General features: G+C 35.7%; 1 protein-coding gene across 4 annotated transcripts in view; it reads left to right on the forward strand.

Moving 5' to 3' along the window:
• The window catches only part of ZNF438 (zinc finger protein 438), a 131,353-nt gene that overhangs the window by 23,601 nt on the left and 86,790 nt on the right, over nt 1–20,962 (forward strand). For 2 of the 4 annotated variants that reach the window (XM_031939757.1, XM_031939759.1), the window contains exons 2-3: nt 10,002–10,080; nt 12,242–12,330. The gene's annotated coding sequence lies outside the window, so the exon portion shown is untranslated. The remainder of the gene's footprint in view (nt 1–10,001; nt 10,081–12,241; nt 12,331–20,962) is intronic. The other 2 variants (XM_031939760.1, XM_031939761.1) reach the window with 1 other exon arrangement.

Below are 20,962 nucleotides of genomic sequence, written 5' to 3' on the forward strand. Positions count from 1 at the left end.
TCTAACATTCCGCATTATCTTTTCCTGTCATTCTAGCCAATCTGACAGGTGCGTAGTGGTATATCAGAGTTGTCTTAATTTGCATTTCTCTGATTAATAATGACTTGGAGCATCTTTTCATATGACTAGAAATAGTTTCAGTTTCTTCATCTGAAAATTGTCTGTTCATATCCTTTGACCATTTATCAATTGGAGAATGGCTTGATTTCTTATAAATTAGAGTCAATTCTCTATATCAGGGTTCCTCAAACTTTTTAAATAGGGGGCCAGTTCACTGTCCCTCACACTGTTGGAGGGCCGAACTATAGTAAAAACAAAAACTTTGTTTTGTGGGCCTTTAAATAAAGAAACTTCATAGCCCTGAATGAGGGGGATAATTATCCTCAGCTGCCGAATTTGGCCCGTGGGCCATAGTTTGAGGACTCCTGCTCTATATATTTTAGAAATGAGGCCTTTATCAGAACCTTTGTCTGTAAAAATGTTTTCCCAGTTTATTGCTTCTCTTCTAATCTTGTCTGCATTAGTTTTGTTTTTACAAAAACTTTTCAATTTGATATAATCAAAATTTTCCATTTTGTGATCAATAATGATCTCTAGTTCTTCTTTGGTCATAAATTCCTTCTTCTTCCACAGGTCTGAGAGGTAAACTATCCTATGTTCTTCTAATTTATTTATAATCTCATTCTTTATGCCAAGGTCATGAACCCATTTTGACCTTATCTTGGTGTATGGTGTTAAGTGTGGGTCAATACCTAGTTTCTGCCATACTAATTTCCAATTTTCCCAGCAGTTTTTGTCAAACACTGAGTTCTTATCCCAAAAGCTGGGGTCATTGGGTTTGTCAAACACTGGATTATTAAAGTTACTGGCTATTTTGTCCTTTGAATGTAGCCTATTCCACTGATCAATTAGTCTGTTTTTTAGCCAGTACCAAATGATTTTGGTAACCATTGCTTTATAATATAATTTTGATCTGGTACAGCTAGGCCACCTTCATTTGATTTTTTTTTTTTCATTAGTTCCTTTGAAATTCTTGACCTTTTGTTTTCCACATAAACTTTGTTGTTATTTTTTCTAGGTCATTAAAATAGTTTTTTGGGAGTCTGATTGGTATAGCGCTAAATAAATAGTTTAGTATTGTCATCTTTATTATATTTGCTCACCCTATCCAAGAACATTTAATATTTTTCCAGTTGGTTAGATCTGACTTTATTTGCGTGGAAAGTGTTTTGTAGTTTTGCTCATATAGTTCCTGATTTTCCCTTGGCAGATAGATTTCTAAATATTTTATAAGTTCAGTAGTTTTCTTTCAGTTTTATTAATCTCCCCTTTTATTTGCAGAATTTAAAATTTGGCATTTAATTGGTAATTAATTTAATTAATTTTAATTTGTCCTTTTCTAGCTTTTTTAATTGCATGCCCAAGTCATTGATCTTCTCTTTCTCCTTTTTATGTAAGTAAGAGTCTAGAGATATAAAACTTCTCCTAAGAACTGCTTTGGCTGCATCCCATAAATTCCAGTATGTTGTCTCATTATTGTCATTCTCTTGGATGAAATTATCGATTATATCTATGATTTACTGTTTCATCCACTCATTCTTTAAGATTAGATTATTTAATTTCCAATTAATATTTGGTCTATTTTTCCCTGGTCCTTTATTATATGTAATTTTTATTGTATTGTGATCTGAAAAAAATTGTATTTACTATTTCTGCCTTTCTGATTTTGATTTTGAGGTTTTTATGCTCTAATACATAGTCAGTTTTTGTGTAGGTTCCATGTACCACTGAGAAAAAAGTATATTTCTTTCTGTCTCCATTCAATTTGCTCCAAAGATCTATCATACCTAACTATTCTAAGTTTCTATTTACCTCCTTAACTTCTTGCTTATTTATTTTGTGGTTCGAATTAATTCTGAGAGAGCAAAGCTGAGATTCCACAACAGTATAGTTTTGCTGCTATTTCTTCTTGCAGTTCTCTTAACTTCTTTAGGACCTTGGATGCTATATCTCTTGGTGTATATATGTTTAGTATTGATATTACTCCATTATCTATGATATCTTTCAGCAAGATATGTTTTCCTTCTTTATCCTTTTAATTAGCTCTATCTGTGCTTTTGCTTGATGTGAGATCAGGATCTCTTCCCTTGCTTTCTTTACTCCAGTTGAAGAATAATTGATTCTGCTCTAACCTTTTACCTTTACTCTCTATGTATCACTCTGCTTTAAGTGGGTTTTTTGTAAACAACATATTGTAGGATTCTGGCTTTTAATCCATCCGCTTCTGTTTTATGGGAGAGTTTATCCCATTCACATTCACAAATAAAATTACTAATGCTGTATTTCCCACCATCTTATTTTCCCCAAGTTATACTTTTCTCTTTCCCCTTTTTCCTCTTTACTAGTATTGTGCTTCTGACCACCATCTCCCTTAATCTGCCCTCCCCTTTTACAGTCCCTTCCCTCTTTCTGATTCCTTTCCTCTTCTACTTCTATTTTCTCTTCCGTTAGCCTCCCCTTTATATTTCCCCTTTCCTCTCCTACTTCTCTATAGGATGAGACAAGTTTCTATATTAAACTAAATAAATTCATTTCACTACTTGGGGCTTTATCTAGAGACAATTTGTCTTTGGTGTCCTCAGGGTTTGAGGTCTGTATTAAACTGATATCCTCTCTTTGAGCCAAATCTGATGAAATTAACATTCACAAAATGTTCATCCTTCTCCCTTCTTTTCCTCAAGTATAATAGGTCTTTTTTGTCTCTTCATTACCTCATTTTACCTCCCCTTCCCTCTTTTTTCAGTATAATCCCTTTTCCACCTGAAGGCTCTTTTTTATATCATCACAGTAAAGTAAAATTATACTTAATACCCTCTAAGTGTACCCCTAACAAAAATACATGTATAAACTTAAGAGTAAAACATACCATCTTCCCATACAGGCATGTAAATATTAAAATATTTACCTTTAAAAAACAGGGTTGGTTTTTTTTTTTTCTTTCCTTTTTACCTTTTTGTGCTTCTCTTGAGTTCTGTATTTGAAGATTATATTTTTCGTTCATCTTCTGGTCTTTTTCATCAAAAATAAATGAAAACCCCCATTTCATTGAATGTCCATCTTCTTCCTTGAAAACAAATATTCAGTTTAGTGGGGTAGTTTATTCTGGCTGCAGTTCAAGTTCCTTTCCCTTTTGGTAGAAGTTGCAAGGTTCTAGGTAATCCTGATGATGGCTCCTTCATATCTGAATTGTTTCTTTCTGGCTGCTTACAGTATTTTCTCCTTGATCTGATAATTCTGAAATTTAGTTACAATATTCCTTGGAGTTTTCATTTTGGGGTCTCTTTCAGGAGGTGATCGGTTTCAGTGTTTATTTTATCCTCTGGTTCTAGGACATCAGGTTGGTTTTCCTTGATGATTTCTTGAAAGATATTGTTTAGGCTCTTTTTTTTTTTTTTTAAATCATGGTTTTCAGGTAGTCCAATAATCCTTAGATTGTCTCTCCTAGATCTATTTTCCAGGTCATTTGTTTTTCCAGTGAGGAATTTTACATTTTTTTCAATTTTTTTTTTCGTTTTTTTTTTTTGGTTTTGTTCTCTTGATTCTGCTCACTGCATCAGGTTTTACAAGTTATTTCCTTGACTTGTAGACAAGTCGCTTATATTTTGTTGCTGCAAATATAGGTTTTGATGATCTTTTAAAATGAGCTAGGAGTATTATTTCACAGAATTGTAGAAATGGATGCCTGAGCCTCCATGTAAAGCTGAGCTTCAGGAATAGACATCAGGTTTAGGTGCAGGAGGGAAAGGGATAATAAAAAGAATGCCTGAGGAGTCAACTGAATGATGACACTGGGCATCCAGCAGGATAGAAGGAAATTTATTATTATGTAATTTTCCAAAAGAAAGCTCTATATAATAGCTATCTCGTTTGACATATAATCCTCCTTTCTGTTCTACTTTACATATGGACATGTTCCTTTTTTGGTGTTAAATTTTGAATAGAAAAAAATTAACATTACCAGATTCTAGTCTCCGTTATGTTATACGTTAACTTTGGACAGGTTATATAATATCTCAATTTCAGTTCTTACTATAATTGATTATTATAAGCTTTAGAAAAAGTAAAAGAAAACAAGAACTCTCAGTACTTGACTCTAGATCCATAATAGAACAAGGGTAGGAAGGCTAATGGAATTTAGCTCACACGGGCTAAGGGGAGAAATTTAATAAAGAGTTATTTCCCAAGCTTCTCTATTGGACTATAAGATGAGGGCAGGAACCATGTCTGAGTTGATTTTCGGATCATTCTTAGCTTCCAATAAATTTTTAAATATATATAAATTTTGAGTTCAAAATTCTCTCCCTCACTTCCCTCCCCCTCATTGAGAAGGCAAGCAATATGATATGAACTATATATACATATGTAGTCATACAAAACAGTTCCTTATTAGTCATATTGGGAAAGAATAGATATTCCCAACCCCCCAAAATCACAAGAAAAATGAAGAAAAGTTTTAAAAGTATGTTTTGATCTATATTTAGACTCCATCGGTTCTTTTTCTGGAGGAGAATAGCATCTTTGATCATAAGCCCTTTGCAGTTGTCTTGAATCATTGTATTGCAGAAAATAGCTAAGTCATTTCCAGTTTAATCACCACACAGCACTGTTATTAGTGTATAGCATGTTCTGATGGTTCCACTCACTTAATTTTGCATCAATTAATTTAAGTTTTTTCCAAGTTTCTCTGAAGCCATTCTGCTTGTCATTTCTCATAGCAGAGCAGTATTATCTTATAATCATATGCAATTTGTTTAGCTATTCTCTAATTAATGAACATCCCTTGAATTTCCAATTCTTTGCCACCAAAAAAACCCTGCTATAAATATTTTTATACAAACAGGTTCTTCTCCCATCTCTATTCCCTTTAAAAAAATTTTTTTGGGATAGTGATATTGTTGGATCAAAGTTTACAAAGTTGGATAACCTTTTGGATATAGTTCCAAAATGCTCTTTAGAATGGTTGAATCAATTCACAACTCCACCAGCATTGCAATAATATCCCAATTTTTCCACATCCCATCCAACATTTATAATTTTCTTTTTCTTTCATATTAGCCAATGTGATAAGTATGAGGTGGTATCTCAGAGTTGTTTTAATTTGCATTTATCTCTAATAAGTAGTGATTTAGAGCATGACTATAAATAGCTTTGATTTCTTCATCTGAAAACTGGCCTATTCATATCATTTAACCTTATATCAATTGGGGAATGAGTTGTATTTTTTTTAATGGAGAATTTCTTTGGATTCTTTTAATACTTTTTTTTATACTATTGAAATTCTCAAACTATCACTCTTTATAAAAATTTTATTTTAATGTATTTATTTAAAACTTAAATCTAAAATAAGGGGGAAAAAGAAATAAAGAGAATGTGTCCATGTGTCCAACAGAACATTAATGGAGAATTCAAAATATGTAACAATTAATTTCAATTTCAATAAATTTCTATAACACATTATAGAAGACATTGTATTCTTAATTGTCCATCTTTTCTTTGCTTCCTTGTAAGTTTTTTTTTGTTCTCTACAGTGCACTTTTTACTTTATTCTTTTTTCCCTTTCCTCCTCCTCCACCTCCCCAAGCAGGCTACAGTTAAACATGGATATATGAATATGTCTGTGTACAAAGATATAGGTATATACATACGTGCATACATATATACACATAAATACACACACCTCTACATACACACATACATCCATGTATACAATACATTTAAAACTGTTAACATGACTGACATAAAATGTAGATTTCTCTCTTGATTAAATCTTTTTTAATGTTGACTTTGAGTCAATGATTACTCCCAATTTTTTTCCAATCAATTCTACTTCTGATCATTGTTATCGTGTTGTGTATATGTCTTATTTCCTATCTCTGCTAACCTTTCTACATTACTTATACCTTTAGCTTGTGTTGCTATTATTTAACCTCCCTGCCTCCTTCCCTCTCATGAATCTTTCCTTTATCTTTTCGTCCACCCCTTCCTTTCCTTTTTCTACCTTTTTTTCCAAAATCTAAATACCCTTCTGTACCCTACTTTCTCTTGTACTCCCTTTTCCTTTCCTCTTTATTTTTTTCTCATTAATCCATGTACTTTAGCCCCTTCCCATTAATCAAAATATCCTTCTGTATCCCATCATATCCTATTCCCTCCCTCATTTCTTAGTAGATTTTGAAGTGCTGCTATATCCTTCTTAGAGTATGTGTGTATGTGTGTATATTTTTTCACCCTCTTTTATCCATTTGTGATGTTAGTAGGATTTCAGAACTACCAGCCCTCCTCCCCCATCTAATTCTTCTGTGTCAGTTTTTCTCTTGCTCCTTATTCATGTGGCATGATTACTATTTTTAACTTTTCTTATAAGATTTATAAGTCACATCATACTCAGCTCTAACCTAGTCTTTCTTTTGGACTACTCAGTTACTAATTGTTAGATACATGGCTTACATTTCTCTGCATAAAACATAAGCAATTTGTCCTTATTGAGTTGCTTAAAATTAGTCTTTAATGTTGGCTTTTATATGTCAATTTTTCTATTGAGTTCAGGTTTGTTTGCAACAAAATTCTAAAAATCTGACAGTTAATTGAATGTCAATTTTTTTTCATTAAATATTATACTTAATTTTGTTGAATACAATGTTTTTGGCCACAGGCCCAGTTCTTTTGATTATCTATAATATTCCAGGACCTACAGTGTTTTCTTGTAGCCACTGATAAATCTTGTGCTATTCTAATTCTAGCTCCAGCATATTTGAATTTGTTGTTGCCTGTACAATTTTCTCTTTGATCTGGGGGTTTCAGAATTTAGCAATGATGTTGCTTTTGTTTTCCTTGTAGGATCTCTTTCAGGTGGTGATTGATGAAGGTGATAAGTTTTGATTTCTTGTTGCCTATCCTAATTCCTTCCATTTCTTTTTCTTTACTTATTGATATAGCTAACATTTCTGGTACCGTATTGAACAATAGTGGTGATAATGTGCATCCTTGCTTCATCCCTGATCATACTGGGAAAGCTTACCTTATCCCCATTATAGATAATGTTTGGTCATGGTTTTAAAAGGATATTATTTATCATTTAAGAAAGCTCCATTTATCCCTGTGCTTTCTTGGGTTTTTAATAGGAATTAGTATTGTATTTTGTCAAAAGCCTTTTCTGCATTTATTGTGATAATTGTATGATTTCTATTGTTTTTGTTATTGATATAGTCAATTATGCTATCAGTTTTTCTAACATTGAACCAGTCTTGCTTTCCTAGTGTAAATCCCATGGGTTAGTAGTGTATGGTTTTTGATATATTGCTATAATCTCCTTGCAAGTATTTTATTTGAAGTTTTTTCATCAATATTGTTTTTTGAAATAGTATTTTAGTTTCCCAAATATATAGTTTTCAACATTCATTTCTGTAAGACTTTGTGTACCAGATTTTTCTTCTTCCCCTTCTTCCCCCTCCCTCTCCCAAGATAGTGAACAATACCATGCACCAATAGTAAACATGCACCAGTATTCTTTAGGGAAATTGGCTTGTAGTTTTCTTTCATGTTTAGGGACCAATGCTCTTTTTGAGTTGTAAAAGGAATTTGGAAGAACTTCTTCTTTGCCTATTTTTCTAAATAGTTTATATAGCATGGGAATTAATTGTATGGCTCAGCAATCTTAAGGTCAAACTATAGCAAAGCTGAACTCTGATATTTTGAAATTGTTGAAAATTTTTACCCTTTGAAATTGATTTATAGGTTTTGGCTACAAGTGAGAATCAAAACTCATGAAATACTGAGAAAAAAAGTTTAGTCTGCCACATATGATCTGTTTTGAGTGTGTGTGTGTGTGTGTGTGTGTGTGTGTGTGTGTGTAAACTAACAAATTTTGATAAAATGAAAATACAACTCATTTTGTACCATGAAGCCAATATTTCCAATTGCCTAGATGCCATATGACTTATTTACTAGTCTGTTGAATCCATGTTAAAATTATGAGCTAATGATAACCTTATTTGATAGATTATTAGTGAGGTTTAAAAATCTTTCTAACATAAAAATAAATGTGTTTCATTTTATATCATTTATTTTAATGGGTGTCTTATTCTGCCCACTTTCCCTCTTTCACTTAATATTGCAGTGGTACACACCTGTCAGATTGGCTAAGATGACAGGAAAAAATAATGATGATTGTTGGAGGGGATGTGGGAAAACTGGGACATTGATGCATTGTTGGTGGAGTTGTGAACGAATCCAACCATTTTGGAGAGTAGTTTGGAACTATGCTCAAAAAGTTATCAAACTGTGCATACCCTTTGATCCAGCAGTGTTACTACTGGGCTTATATCCCAAAGAGATTATAAAGAAGGGAAAGGGACCTGTATGTGCACGAATGTTTGTGGCAGCCCTTTTTGTAGTGGCTAAAAACTGGAAACTGAATGGATGTCCATCAGTTGGAGAATGGCTGAATAAATTGTGGTATATGAAAATTATGGAATATTACTGTTCTGTAAGAAATGACCAACAGGATGATTTCAGAAAGGCCTGGAGAGACTTACACGAACTGATGCTGAGTGAAATGAGCAGGACCAGGAGATCATTATATACTTCAACAACAATACTAGATGATGACCAGTTCTGATGGATCAGGCCATCCTCAGCAACGAGATCAACCAAATCATTTCTAATGGAGCAGTAATGAACTGAACTAGCTATGCCCAGAAAAAGAACTCTGGGAGATGACTAAAAACCATTACATTGAATTCCCAATCCCTATATTTATGCACACCTGCATTTTTGATTTCCTTCACAAGCTAATTGTACAATATTTCAGAGTCTGATTCTTTTTGTACAGCAAAATAACGGTTTGGTCATGTATACTTATTGTGTATCTAATTTATATTTTAATATATTTAACATCTACTGGTCATCCTGCCATCTAGGGGAGGGGCGGGGGGGGGGGGGTAAGAGGTGAAAAATTGGAACAAGAGATTTGGCAATTGTTAATGCTGTAAAGTTACCCATGCATATATCCTGTAAATAAAAGGCTATTAAAAATAATAATAATATTGCAGTGGTACCTAGATTTGTAATCTCTACTCCCTATAACACTCCTTGTTCTTACCATTCTGTTTGCCACAAATCTGCCTCACAGTGGGTCACTGTGAAGGTACCCAAATTTGCCCCAGATCTTTGAACTTAAAGTTCAGATGGGGAAAGATGCCTCTTTATGTCTTCTGTGAGGCATATCCTGATCTCTCCCTTATATTAAGATATAAAATCTTAAAGAATTTATTTTATGTGTCACTAACTTGGTCCTTAACCTAGACCTGTTTCTTTCATGCATTTTTTTAAAGTATTTTTGAGCTGGTTTTCTCACTTCAGTCTGTAGATTGTTCTCCTTTTCCCAATATCACCCTCCGTGCCAAGTGGCACTCAGTAAATAATTTGATTTTCAAGGAAGGACTCCCTCTAGCCAAGGCCTAGAGATGAAGTAGTTAATTAACTGGAAGAATCGTGACCTTAGGTAGAAAAAATTACAAAATGAAAAAGAATAAGAAGTGTCCAAAAGAGACTTTAATAGAGTAATTTGAAGTTGTGTTTGCAATTACTTTAATCATGTGCTTCACACCATAGTCAATGTTAGACTGCAGAAAACCAAGATAATCAGTAAATATTTATGAAGCATACAGTATGCCAGGCACAGTGATTAGTGCTGGGACTACAAAAAAGCAAAACACAGTCCTTGTCCTCAAAGGGCTTTCTCTTATGAGGGAGACAACAATTAAACAGTATGTACAAAAGGAAGTCATATATAGGATAGGCAGGATAAATAGGAAATAACCAAGAGAAGGCAGGCACTGGGATTAAAAAAGAGATGGACTACTAAAAAGAGGGGAAAGTAGAAAAAGATCAGAAATTGAATTAATTAGATGGTGCATTTCTTCCCATCTGATCCATTGTAGTGACTGAAAAGTTAACCATGACAAAGAGTAACGGATCCTGAGCCCAGAGTGTCTTCAGTTTGAAGTATGCCCAATCCAAGTGAGTAAATATTTATAGCATCCAATTCAATTCTCTCTCTACAGACTAGAAAATTAACTGTTTTAATTGCTCTTTTGCTTACACAGTTTATCAAAACGGTAATATTATATTGACCCCTTCACTCTATGGACCTTATATAATCTTATATGACATAAATTCTGTTCAACAAAATCAACAATATATATCTGCCCTGATCATACCTTGAGTATTGTATTCAATTAATTATGAGTTACACATTCTAGCAAGGACAGTGATAAACTTGAATGTTTTGGGAGAGGAATATCACCAATAACAAGAGACTGGAGAACTTGCGAACTAAGGATTAGCTGAAGGAGCTGGTTATGTTTGAGGTCTGAAGAAAAGACACAAGGGGAACATCTTTGGATGAAGGCCTGATAAACAAAAGAGGCAATTAAACTTGTTCTGCTTGAGCCCTGGTGAGCAGAAGTAGGAGCAATGGATACAAACTTCAGGGACACATATTTCAGGTTGGAGTGAATAACCTTAGCATTCCAGATTCACTTTTTTGAGAAACTGACCTTCAGAAGTAAAGGTTCCAAGAATACCTACAACAGGCAGGGATCGTGGGGGACCAAGACTGAGTAATTTCCTTATTCTCCCAGCCAAGTTGTCACAGGTCACAACATTAGGGAAGCTTCTGGGAAGCTCCCTCCCATGCAGCTGCCCTTCCTGGCATAGGGGCTTGCCTGTCTGGTCCTTTTATCAGAGGGCCTGACTGTCCTAAAGGCTGCAGGGACTTAGGAAGGAGTGTGGCACCCACCAAGCTCTTTGTATGTATCAACTTATAGAAATTAGGTTCTCTACTTCGAGATGTGCACAGTTTATATGTCACTGTAATCTGGAAAGGAAAAAGAACTAGAGGATGTGTCTCCTGTCCTTGACCTTACATTTGTCTGGGAAGATAAAACACATACATCAAAAAAGAATAATCTTAAACTGAAATACAAGAATTCAATAGTTCAAGTTATTAAACATTTGTCAGGAGCCAAGTGTGCATCCTATACTGGAGGTGAAAAACCTTGGGCTTGGCAGTAGGAAGTGATAAAAGCAAGTTCATCTCGGCAGTCAAGTGCAATGCTAGAATTCAAATTCGGGCCCTCTGCCTCCAACCACTCTCTTTCCACAATGACAGACTGGGGCCACAAATTGGAAAGGCAGTCCCTGGCTCAGGCACTTTACAACCTATTGCGAAAGACTCCACCCCAAGGGAAGTCCTCCCCCAGAGGCAGGGAGGACATGCCCAACATGAAGGTGCCATCTCTGGAATGCAAGGGAAGTACCACCTTAGCTGGAAACTCCAGATTTCCAGCACTCCATAAAGGAAAACTTTGGAAATAGTTTAGTACCCCACGAACGCATGAATGATTATCTTACCATTTGGCAACGGCACAACATAAAAAATACCTGAACTCTTAGACAAATGTTGTACCCCAGTTACTTTTTTAAAATTCCTTTAAAAGTTACTTAATTTTCTAGAAAGCAGCATGAAGTAACTGAGAAAGTCTTGGTGCTGAAAGCAGAACTAAGCTCTGATTCTTGTTTCCTGACTCCTGCTAGTGGTGGGCCCACAGAAAGCCACCCCCTTCCTGAGCCTTAGTTTCCTTATCTGTGAAGTAGTCCACTTGCTTGTGCTGGCCACTTTGCAGAGTGGGAGGAGTTCTTCAATCCTAAGGCACTTAAAAATGGCGGTTGTAATGGTCATGAAGCTCTTTTTTCTCAGATAGCTTTGATAGCTGTTAGAGCTGCTCGAGATCTTGGGGGATCTTGAGCTCTTTTTATTTGCTGTGGGAAGGCTTTTCTGGATGGGGTGTGTGCCCCTCCTGGTCGTTGCCCCCCCGTTATCAGTCCCTACTGGGATGCCTTCTGTACCTCTGGGATATAGCAGACTTTCTCAGGTACATACACAGACACAATGGGAACAGAGGTGGGGAAAGCGGCTTGATTTCCCAGAACTGGATCGTTTTCAAGATCTGAGTGGGTTCTTATCCTGCCCCATGGAAGTTTTATTGTGGCATAAAGGGAAGCTGAGGAATAGCAGTCTAGAAGCTTTGTATGCTTCCTGCAGACATTTTTAGCATGGGGGAAGCGGGGATTCCTTCCTTAGGACTAATGGCCGCCGCCTTCTCTCTTGCTTCCACAGCTCAGTTTCCTTGAGACTTAGGCTGTCTGACAGGAAGAAGGTTGAAATAAGGATTGTGAATTGGGAAGAATGGCCAACGCTGGCTTATAGTAAGTATGACCTTTTTATAAAGTCCACATAATTTAGACTTTATTGCATACAATTCCATTCCAATCACTTTCCTTCTTTTACATTAAATAATCAATGCTAGCAACTCATTACTGAGACTTTATATATAACAAACCATCATGTCTGGATGATGGAGGGGAGAAATTGCTAAGGATATCATTTTCTGTTTCATACCTCTATGGAATTATAACTGGAATGCTGTTGTATCACCCAGAGGCTCCGTGGTCACTGTTTTGCTATGTTTCAGTGGTCAGGCTTTTGATCATCAGGCCAGATGGGTAGAAGTATGGTGTTCTTACTTAACTACTAGGAAGAATATTGACCATTGAGGTTAAAGATTTGATGCAGGTAATAAGGAAAATGGATAGTTCCAAATAATTTAGCTGTTCCTGTAGTCTCCCCCGACTTGTTAACTTTTAGGCTCCTTAGGATAACTATAGGAAAAACTTGAAGGGACTCTGAATGAGGCGGAAACGGTTGGAAAGATATCCTCCACTGGCATTCTTATTGATTTTGGTAGTAGAAATACAGAATAGGCTGTACTTGGTGGCCTCTTTGTATTTTGTTGTTGGAGAGGGATGTGGAGCTGTCTTGTCAGGCAAGCTCAAGAGAACAAGATGGTGCTTAATAAAAGATATTCATTTTTTGCATTTAGAAAAAAGTACACTTTCTTTATTATGTGACAAAATAAGTATGCTTATTTTTGGCTTCAAAGTCCTTTACCACTTGCTTACTTTTCAGCTATTTGTATTTATACTTTGTTCTTTATTATTTTCTTAAATTCTGAGTTTATTTTTCTTGTACTTTATAGATCTTAAATTCTCTCAGTTACTTTAAAGTATTATTTACTGGGAGTTGGTTATATCAAAATGGACATATCCCATAATACTTGCCCAAACCTTTAAAATACCTATTTTTCATCTCTTACTCCAATAGCTCCAGAAATAATTCTGGTACTATGTAGTATTCTAGGTTTTTGCCTTCTTGAGAAATACATCGATACCAGTACTTTTAGCCAACCAAAGAAGCCGAAACTCTTTCAGAATTAATGTTTTTAAATGATTTTTTGTAATCTGGGATTTGTTTACTATGTTGCTAATTATTAATGGATTGATGTTGGCTTATAGGGAGCATTCTAGTGGAGTACTCAGGGGAATAGTCTTTAACCCTGAGCTGTTTAACTTTTTGCCAATAACTTGTTGCCAGACTTTTAGATGACAGGTAACTAAGAGGGACTGCTAACACACATGGGATAACAGAATCAAACTTTAAAAATCTCAATGGGATTAAATGATGGAACAAAGCAGATAAAAATGAAATTTAATTGGGGAAAAATATAAAGTTCTACTCTTGGTTTCAAAAACCCAACTTCACAAATGTAGAATAGAGTAGATTGGCAGGGCCAACAAAGACCTGGAGGTTTTACTGGCCTACAAACTCCATTGAGCCATGTGTTATCACACAGGGCAGGCAATTTCCTTCCCTTCTTCCCCCCTCCATTCTTGAGGGTAATGCCCAGAACAAAGGGAGATAGGCTCTGCTCAACTCTGGCCTTGTCAGGCTTCATTAGGCCCCACTTTTATAAAGGGCCTGGATAAGCCAGAGCATGTGCAGAGTGGGGCAGCCTAAGGAGAGCAAGGACCCAGAGGCCGGGTCATCTGGTACCACTAACACCCATGTCGCAGGACTGGCGCTTGGGGGCCTTCCGGAGGAACAGGGTTCTTGTCCCTCTTGTCCTGGGCCCCAGCCAGCAGGAGGAGGAGGGGTGTGGGGTGCTGGGTCCGGTGGGAGGGAAGTGGGCTCCATCCGGGATGTACAGGGGAGGGGCTTCTTAACCAGAGGCTGCAAGACCAGCTGTTTGAAGAAGTAAAAGGACTCTTGGTCAGGTTCCAGGAGGACCCTGTTACCTTGGACAGTCCCTTTCAGCTCTTGGCATCTGGGTTTCTGATATAGCAACTCTGAGTGTCCTTCCTTTCCTTGATCTGATCTTTTTCTTTTTGGTTGGTAAGGGCCGTCTCTATTTTGAGATTGAGCTTTGGTAGCTACTTGTTATTTTATTTGAGGTTAATCAGTTTTTGAAGTGGCTTAAGGAGTCCTCAGTGCTTTCTGAACACAGCTTGCTGTTTTTTGTCTTTTTTTTCTTAAACACTTTTATCTTTATTTCTTAGCCCCTCTTACCTTTGCCCTTTTGCATGTGTATGTATGTGAAATTAATTTCTTATACAATTATCTGTTGACGGATGCTGAGAAATGTTCCCTTCCCTTCAGTGACAGGTTTCATAGTAGCAACTTGCTTGATGGAAATCCTTCCCAGGGGTCTATAAGGAAGAATACAATCTGTTCTCCACTCCTTTCTCCAAATCGACACCCAGAAGCCTTGTAACTTGATCCAGCTGCAGTCAGCCTACTTGGATTTCCTTTAGCTTCTGAGGATTGATTTTTTTTTTCATGCACAGAAAGCAGCTGAACCTTTTTTTTTTCCTGAAGAATTTCAGCTTTAAGGTGATTTTATATGGAGTAGATAAAATATATTTTTAGTTCGATAACATAGAATTTATTGTGGAAGGAATGTTTTCCCTACAGACTGAATAAGATGTTTGACTACCATCTAAGGTGGAGATTTACTTATTTGGTCAGCTTCAGATGAACCATTTTCTATACCTCTGATGAGTATGCCAGCATCTGTTCTTTTTCCCTTGTATCTAGACAGTTCTCTTCAGATTTCATGTGTTTTTGGCTTTTTGGAGTAACTCAATGATATAGGATACATGGCAATGAGAGAGACCAAAGTCTTTTCTTGAAGGATAATTTTACCACATCATTATGAATTTATAGACTTACACACCCCCTTATCATTTTTTTTCCATTCACTCTTTTCTTATAATTGATTTGCATAGTCACATAGTTTGGCAGCAATGGGGTTCCATTTTTCATAGGATTTTTTGGCATGAAAGGGTTACTGTTCACATTTCCTGTGTAATTCCCTCTGATCTTGCTGAACTGTAATTACTTTCTTGATGTTAAACATTCCCAGGCTCCTATAACCTTCTAGCCTGCTTGCAGTGGCCAAGTTTGTCCCAGGTGATCATGTGGGCGAACCTCCTGTTTTTAAGGCTAGAAATCTCTCCTTCCTGTATAAGATTCACTAAAAACTGATTCTCATGCATTGCAGTCCCAGAAAAAAAATCTCTTAAAGGGGAAAAATACATAAGTTAATAGTTTTTTTTAAAATTGGGTTTAGCAGCCAAACAGTTCTCAGATCAGTTCCATGGATTTTAGAATTTGCTGAATCCTGGTTGAATGAATTCCTGGTTGAATAAATCCCAATGATGAAATAAAGATTATCTTTCTTTCCTTTTATAAATTCATTTGAATAAATGGAGTATGAATCTAAAAGGGCAGATTTTGACTGTAGGATCTCATTTTTTTTCTTTTGCTCACATAATTGGCAAATCATTTTAAACTGCTTTATGAAAAAAAAATTTTTATAATAACTTTTTATTGACAGAACCCATGCCTGGGTAATTTTTTTTACAACATTATCCCTTGCACTCACTTCTGTTCCAACTTTTTCCCTCCCTTCCTTCACCCCCTCCCTAAGATGGCAAGCAGTCCTATACATGTTAAATATGTTACAGTATATATGAAATTGTTTATATAAAATTCCAAGTTTTCTAATTCATTTTTATTCTCTGCAGAAGATGAATAGCTTATATTGCAGAAAAAAAAATTTTCTTTTTTTCTCCTTTTGAGGAAAGTACAGTATAATTTTATTTCACTAATTAAACATTTTAATAAACATTTTATGATACAAAATCAAGATTGAAAGATTTTTTTCCATAGATTTTTGAAGTAAATTCTGTCATTGAAATGAACAAGAATTTGTCAAGTCAAGATGAAAAAAAATTTTTTGACTGAATAAAATGAAAAGCATTTAACTACTTACTATTTGCCAATCACTGCTCTAAGATCTGGAATATAAATATGAAAAACAAAGCTAATTCCTGACCTCAGGAAATTTATATATTTTGAAAAAATATCCCCACCCCACCCCCAGTTATTATTTACTTAATTTTATCATTCTTTTCCTTTTAAATTTTATGTTTCAAATTCTCTCTTTCCCTCCTATCCTCTCCTGTCTACTGGGAAAGCAAGCAATGTGAAATCATACAAAACCTTTTCATATTAGCTATATTAAAAAAAAAAAAGGCAAGGAAAAAAACCAGAAAGTTATACTTCAGTTTGCATCATTCATCAATTCTTTCTCTGGACATAGATAGTATTTTTTCATCATAAATCCTTTGAAATTGCCTTGGATCATTGTATTGATCAGAGTTGTCAAGTCTTTTACACTTGATCATCACTATAACATTGCTGTTACTGGCACAATGATTTCCTATTTCCTCTCATCTCACTTTGCATCAGTTCATATAAGTATTGCCATATTTTTCTGAAACTACCCATGGCATCATTTCCCACAACACAGTAGTACTCCATCACCATCATATGCTGCAACTTGTTTGGCCTTTCCCCTGATGAAGAACATCCCCTTGACTTCCAATTCTTTGCTTCCACCACAAAAAGAGCTGCTATAAGTATTTTTATACAGATAGGTAATTTTTCTTTTTTTTTTTTTTTTTAAAGTCACTTGGGAATACCAACCTAGTAATGATATTGCTGGATCAAAAGGAATGCACAATTTTATAATCCTTTGGATCTAGTTCCAAAATGTTCTCCAGAATGGATAGAGCAGCTTGCCACTCCACCAGCAGTCCATTATTATGCCTATCTTTCCCTTATCCCTTCCAGCATTTGTCATTTCTGGTAGATGTGAGATGGTGTCGCAAAGTTGTTTTAATCTGCTTTTCTCTAATGAATAGGGATTCAGAGCATTTTTTCTTTCCTTTTTTCCTTTATCCAATCAGCTTTTTAAAATAATATTTTATTTTCCCAAATACATGTAAAAATAGTTTTCATCATTCACTTTTGCAAGATTCTGTTTTTCAAATCTTCTCTGTCCCTCTCCTACCTCCTCGCTTCCCAAGATAGCAAGCAGTCAGATATAGGTTGTATATAAATAATCCCTTTAAACATATTTCTATATTTATAATGTTGTGCAAGAAAAATCAGATTGAAAGGGAAAAAAAAGAAAGAAAAAGCAAAATAAAGAAAAAAAGAAAAAAGAAGATGAGAGTGACTATGCTTTAATCCATAGATCTTTGAACTAATTCCAATGAGAATGAGATTCAAGCATTGCCCACCAAATACTCCCACACCCAACTTTCATAATATTTTATTTTTTCAAATACATGTTGTTAGTTTTCAGTCATTCATCTTTGTAAAACCTTGTGTCCCAAATTTTTCTCCCTCCCCTTACCTCTCTCTTTGCCAAGATAGTAAGCAATCTGATATAAGTTAAGTATGTGCAATCCCTTAAAACATTTCCATATTTGTCATATTGTGCAAGATCAAAAGGGAAAAAGCAGGAGAAACAAAGAGAAAAGGTGCAAATATTATGCTTTGATCCACACTTCTCCATAGTTCTCTCTTTAGATGCAATTGATATTTTCCATCCCAAGTCCATTGGAACTTCCTTGAATCATCTCATTATTGAGAAGAGCCAAGTCCATCACAGTTGATCATGACATAATCTTATTGCTAGTGTGTACTATGTTCTCCTAGTTCTGCTCATTTCACTCAGCATCAGTTTTCATTGGGAATGCTTGAAAATTTCCCTATGTGTCCATTTTTCCCCCTAAAGGTTTATACTCAGTTTTGCTGGTTAAATTGTAATTGTTGCTCCTTTGCCTTCCAGAATATCCTATGCCAAGCTTCTGATCTGTTATGTAGAAGCTGTTAGGTCTTTTGTGATGCTAACTGTAGCTTCCCAATATTTGAATTGTTTCTTTCTGGCTATTTGAAGTATTTTCTCTTTTGACCTGGGAGCTCTGAAATTTGGCTATACTATTCTTGAGAGTTTTCATTTTTAGTATGTCTTTCAGGAAATATTTGCTGGATTCTTTCAATTTTTGTCTAAACTTTTGGAGCTTTTTTTTTTTTTTTTTTTTTTTTTTGCAGTTTTCCTTGATAATTTCTTAATATATCATGTATAGGCTCTTTTTTTAATCATAGCCTTTAGGAAAGCTAATAATTCTTAAATTCTTTCTCCTGGATCTATTTTTCAGGTCAATTATTTTCCCAATGAGATAATTCACATTTTTCTCATTTTTTCCTATCCTTTTGATTTTGTTTTATAATTTCTTGATGTCTCAGGGAATCATTGGCTTCCATTTGCCCAATTCAAGATTTTAAGGAAATATTTTCTTCAGTGAGGTTTTGTAACTTTATTTGGCTGATTCTGCTTTTTTTTTTTTTTTTTTTTTAATTTTCTGCTGAGGCAATTGTGGTTAAGTGACTTTTCTAGGATCACACAGCTAGGAAGTGTTAAGTGTCTGAGGGTATATTTGAACTTAAGCCCTCCTGACATTAGGACTGGTGTTCTATCACTGCATCACCTAGCTGCCCTCTAACTCTACTTTTTTAAAGGAGTCCTTTTTTTTTTTTTTCCAGTGAAATTTTATGCCTCTTTTACCAGTAGCCCAATTCTTTTTTTTTGTGTGTGTGCTTCTTTTAATAAGCTATTAATTCTCTCTCTCTCTCTCTCTCTCTCTCTCTCTCTCTCTCTCTCTCTCTCTCTCCCCCTTTCTCTCTCTCTCTCTCTCTTTCTGTCTGTCTCTCTGTCTCTATCTCTCGCATCCCTCTCATTTCTTTTCCCATTTCCTCCCCACTCTTATCTCTTTATCTAACTTTTATAGGAATTATTATTGAGCTTATGTCCAATTAGTATTTTTTCTTTGAGGCTTTGGAACTGAACTGTTTTCACATTTTTGTCTTCAAAGTTTTTGTTTTTATTTCCTTGTCACCATAGTAGCTATTTATGGTTAAATTCTTTTTTATGTTTGCTCATTATTTCTCAGCCTATTTCTTTTCTTTTCTTTTCTTTTTTAAAGGCGATTGGGGTTAAGTGATTTGCCCAGGAAGACATAACTAGGAAATATTAAGTGTCTGAGGTCAGGTCTTTTTAACTCTAGGCTTGGTGTTTTATCTAGTTTCTCCCAGCCTATTTCTTGACTTTGAATTTTATGTCAAAATTAGTCTCGGCTTCCCTTGGGGTAGGGAAGCACTACTCCAAGCTTTGGGTTAATAAAACTGTTTTCAGAGCTAGTGGTGCTTCCAAGGTGATCTGGGGAAGGTGTGGTCCCTGCTTTTCTGGTCTGGGCTGTGGTCTGTGCCTAGGAAGTACCCCTCCTTCATTGCGATTGCAAATGTTAGCACTCCTCTTGGCTTTGGAACTGTGCCCAAGGCCCCTGCTCCCCTCCCTGGGCTGTGACCCAAAATTGCCCATAGGCCACAGAGGACCCCAGGGTGAGCTGTACCCATTGCCAACAGAGAGCCCCTGCAGCCCTTTTCTGACTGGCTGCTCTTGGTGCTCTGGCTGCTAATGTGTGGGGGTTCTGGAGGGGCCTCTATCTCAGGGATGCAGCCAGATTTGTCAATCTCCTAAGTTTTCTTGGGCTGGAGAAATCCCTTAGCCTAATTTTTTATTGTCTCTTCCACTGCAAAATTTGATTTTAGGTGTTATTTTAAAATTCTTTGGAAGGGAATATTGAAAGTTCAGCTAGTTTGCCTCTGCTTTGCTCTGTTAGCTTCGTTCCCAATGTAGAAGAGTCCTTAAGGATCATCCACTTTCACCTGAAGTAAAGGAGAGATTTCATCTACAGCAGTATCAACCACTGATTATCTGCTAAATGACCTCTCCCAAAAATAGCCCATTCTGTTTGACCACAAGTTCTGATTTTTAGATTATTCTTACTTAATGAAATAAAAAATTTACTTCCTTCTAACTTTTACCTGCTGCTACTAGTGCTGGCCTTGGAGGTGGGCAGAAAAAACTTAATTTCCTTTGAGGATAATGATTCTTTTAATCCTTTAAATTTTCAAGCTAATTTTTTTAAAAATCTAGGACTATTTCATTTTTGTCTTTGAATCTCCAGTTCGTAGCATATACCTTGCACATAATAGATGCTTAATAAGCATTAATAAACATTTGTTGACTTAATTAATTGAATCATTCATCATACACTAAGGAGATCCGCAAAGGTACTAAATAGTATGCTTTTGTTTAGTCCCAACCTAAATATATTTATTAAAAGGTAGTTTTAATGATAGCACAATTTTACATATTCTTGGGAGGAAAGAGCAGAATTTCTAATCATTCTATTTTACTTTCATGTAGATGGGGATCATAGTAATTAGTTTGACTGAAAGTAGAAAATACTACCACATTGGTTTGGGGGAGTGTGCACAGAAAAATAAATGGGCAAGTCATCTATCTCCCTTATAGCAAGCTTTATCAAGGCCTGGGCAGGTCTCCTGAATGGAGGTGGCCTGATGGAAGGCTCTACCACACAGCCAAATAGATGTTTAGGTCTCTCTCAAATGAAAATCAGGAACCTAAGCCTCTTCAAAAGGAACAAAAACTTCTGCGACAAAAGAATATCCAGTATGTGACTTATCAGCTTACCCTTTTAAGGGCAGTGAGGCTTGAAGTCA

Source organism: Sarcophilus harrisii, chromosome 5 (genome assembly GCF_902635505.1).
Source record: "Sarcophilus harrisii chromosome 5, mSarHar1.11, whole genome shotgun sequence".
Lineage (NCBI taxonomy): Eukaryota > Metazoa > Chordata > Mammalia > Dasyuromorphia > Dasyuridae > Sarcophilus > Sarcophilus harrisii.